Source organism: Gavialis gangeticus, unplaced genomic scaffold, assembly GCF_001723915.1.
Source record: "Gavialis gangeticus isolate Ggan-Ray unplaced genomic scaffold, GavGan_comp1, whole genome shotgun sequence".
NCBI lineage: Eukaryota > Metazoa > Chordata > Crocodylia > Gavialidae > Gavialis > Gavialis gangeticus.
Window position 1 is genome coordinate 177051831 of NW_017729022.1, and position 3487 is coordinate 177055317.

Genomic DNA, 3487 nt, shown 5'->3' on the forward strand with positions numbered 1-3487 from the left:
CTTCCCAGAGCAGTGTGTTGGGGCAGGAGGAGATGGAGGAGCCACTGGAGGCAGGGGGAGCTAAGCAGAATCCAGGTGGCTGCCAGGGCCATGGTGGTGCTGTCAGCAATTGCGGGTAGAAGCAGGCAAGGGGGCTTGGCCCCATGTGGAGCACCATGGGGACGGCTGCGGGATCATGCAGTCAGTTGGCAGGCTGGATTCATCCTGTGAGTTGTATTTTGCCCACCCCTGGTTTAGAGGGCAAGCAACTTAGACTCTGAAACAATTAGGATTAATTTGTAGGCCCAGATAACTTGCATCTGTATGTGAGGATAAACGTGTTTAGATTTGGTATGTTTGTTGTATTCCTCTGGGCCTATAGTAAGTTTTGTAGTGGAGAAATTGCCAGACTGAGATATGTGAGCTTGATGATCCATTCATTTACTTTTTAATAATTTAAGATGATGTCCCATAAAAAGTATGGGAAGAATTAGTTAGCCAGTGGTTTGGCAGACTGTTTGGGAAAGAAGCTTGCGATAGGATAGAGAGCAGGGATAGTCAGTTTTAACAGAACTTTATTTTCAGACTTTTGTACTGCTGCTTTCTTGCTTTGATATCTTGCAAGTAATCTTTGTTTTTCTTTTGGTTACCTCTGTAATCTAAACTACTATTTTTATGCTTATCTTTATTTCTTTAGCTCCTTTTATGACTATGCTGAAACTAGAGATGAAAGCATGCCTTAAACAGAAATTCTTCCTTTTGAGCAAAATGAGTCTCAGTCATTGCTAATCCCCTCCCTTTCTCATTGCACGTACTTCCCATGATCCAGAAGCTTATCATGTTTAACTGAACTTTTTGGGAAATGTCCCCTATACACAGCGGCAAGGGTGAATCATTAGTAAGAATTTATGCCAGCAGAGTAAATTTAAAGGCAAGGCTAATTGGTTTAATACTGTTTGTCCTATTACCATTGCATAGGAATGGAGAACATTTTCATAATTGAATACAGCTGGTCAACAATGAACTCTTGGACAACTCCAGCACACTAGTAATGAAAACATTTCTTAGAATGGCCTCAGGATTTTTCTGGTCCTCATTCTTTTCATTGCATGTTTGTGGTCTACAACTCGCATGGAAATCCATGTTCTGGCTAATCTCAGGACGTGAAATCTTTGTATTGTATTTCCTTTGACAATGTTTGGTCCCTTTAGTTGATTAAAGACAGTGAGCATCCTTTTTATGAAGGATGTTACAAGATGCTTATCAGACATTTTGTTGGTTTATTTAACTGTTTCAAATTGGTTTACACACTTCACTTGTTAATATTCTTTAGCTGTACTTTTGAGAAGTCTGTGAAAAGTATATTGGCCTTCTCACTGCCCGGACCTGTTAAAGCAATGGCTTCATTGGAACATTATTTCAACTAAGTTAAAATTTTTGAAACCCTTTCTGTGGTGTCAGTGCTTGCTTAAATTTAAGGGATACCCTTTTCTTCTACCATCTACAATTAATAGTTTAGGCAATTTGTGATATACCTCTAGTCATGGCATTTAATGTTTTCCTTCAGCCTTTAAATGTTAAGAATTGTTGCATGTAGCTACCAGCTATCCTGGCTTTGTAGCCAATTTTTGGAGAAAGTAACTGTTCTCACAAATTGTGGGTTGCAGCAGATTCACACACTCATTTCTTAGCATTTGAGTAATGTGCATATTAATGCTGTAAAATTCTGAGGGAACAAAATGAAAATTAGGAGTGCTGAAATGTGTGCCCCTTTTTTTCGAGGTAGAATGTGACGCCTTGTGAGGGTGGTTTGCAGAACAATAACTTAGATGTAGGCATCTACTGAATTCAAGGCAGCTGCCAGCTAATTCTGTGTGCAGATTGCAGGTTGGGCAGCCATTTTTGCAGGTCAAGCACAACGGGCCCCCCACAGCTCTGGCTGAGGGTGCCCTGTTAGTCCCACCCCTCCCTGCAGAATGCTGTGTGGCCCGAAACAATGGCTTTATTGCTCAGGGAAGCCATTAATCCGAGCTTAATGCATGGACTGACTTTTACTTCAAACAGTGATCTTCATCTTAAAAAGCTTGGAGGCCATTGCTTTTAACCTCTGTCACTTCAAATGACTCTTTCTAAAGTTTGTTGCATTGTGTTCTTTCTTTTACTCATTCTTGCTCATCAACTAGTTATTCTGTTCATTTGTTTCTTAACTTTTCTTTTTGGCCTTTTGGAGCATTAAGCACACAGATAACTTCTCTAAAAGCTTCTGTCCTTTGCCCGTTCTTTGGCTTCTTCCCAGTTGATTCCCCCACTCACAGAACCATTTGTCACTAGTCTTCTTGGTTCTCCTTACAATCTCTTCTCTGATGTTTTCCAGTTTAATGTTTGCTTTGAGATCCTGTGCTGTCGTATTCTTGCTAAATGCTCTTAATCTTGTCTCTTTTCATATAGTACTATGCTTCCTGCTGTCAGCCCACTTCTTTCATGTTTTTTTTCCAGCTTTATGACTCTGTCTATGCGCTTGACTCTTAACCTTCTTTTAAATGCTTGTTTGAGTGTCTGAGTTGTGGCATAAAGATAGGTGAAGATAGCTGATGCTAATCTCCTGCTTAATCCATGCTTGAGAGTTGAGAGTGAGTATTTTTTTTAATCACATCATAGATATGGAATGTATATCATACTAGCCAGTATTCATGGGGCTGCTTCTAATTTTGGTGATGGGTATTTACAGACCATAAAGTGTGAAAAAGTACTTTCACACTTCAGGTGTTTTATTTGGTGATGCTTGGGGAAATTTCACATTGTAAATGAAACTAGAACATTTTGTTTGTTTTGTTCGTTATGCTATGTGAAACACTTAATGAAAAGTGGAGATACATTTGTGTGGTGGCCCTTGCAGCACCTTAATAAAGCTGAGTGGGAGAAATTTTGTTTAGAGCCATTTGATGTTCTCTTGGCACTGTGTGGTAGCTTACTATGTAGCGCCATGCCCTTTATAGTGTTCATTCAGGGCAGAAGGTTGGGTGGGGATGAAGTGGAGAATGTAACACTTTAACAATCCAAAGGTTAATTATATAAACTGAAATTAAAGAGCCATTGTTCAGTACAGATAAGTTCATGGGTGTAGAGTGGTCTTTTTCAGCACTGAAATAAAAACAGACCTTTCAGTCTCTGGCAGTGGAGGAAAGTGTCTGTTTTTGAAGAGTACTTCGTTTTGCCTTTTGTCAACATGTACTGGTACAAATAACTACAAAACTCTCAGATAAATTTTGGATCCAGCCAGATTGGTAGGCAGCAGGTTGTCTTCAGGCCTTATTGTTTTTAGCCTCCTCCCTTGGCTGTGCTTACTCTTGCTGCTAACTACCTGGTCTCCAGGCTCTGGTTGCTGGTAGTGTCCTGGGGATGGCTGTCTTTGGCTATCGAAACCGATGGATCTCTAAGTACAAGTCTCTGCCTCTTGGAGTAAAGGATGAGATACCTTAGTTTTTAGCAGATTTACAAACCTTTTTGT

At 40.1% G+C, this 3487-nt stretch overlaps 1 protein-coding gene and 1 long non-coding RNA gene across 2 annotated transcripts in view; one reads left to right on the forward strand and one right to left on the reverse strand.

Annotated features, from left to right (window-relative positions):
* PPP3R1 (protein phosphatase 3 regulatory subunit B, alpha) overlaps window positions 1-3487 on the forward strand; it is a 35171-nt gene that overhangs the window by 14181 nt on the left and 17503 nt on the right. The window lies entirely within an intron of this gene.
* The window catches only part of LOC109296926, a 6197-nt gene continuing 5235 nt past the window's right edge, over window positions 2526-3487 (reverse strand). Inside the window, exon 2 of the long non-coding RNA XR_002097102.1 lies at window positions 2526-3479. This is a non-coding gene — a long non-coding RNA (uncharacterized LOC109296926). The remainder of the gene's footprint in view (window positions 3480-3487) is intronic.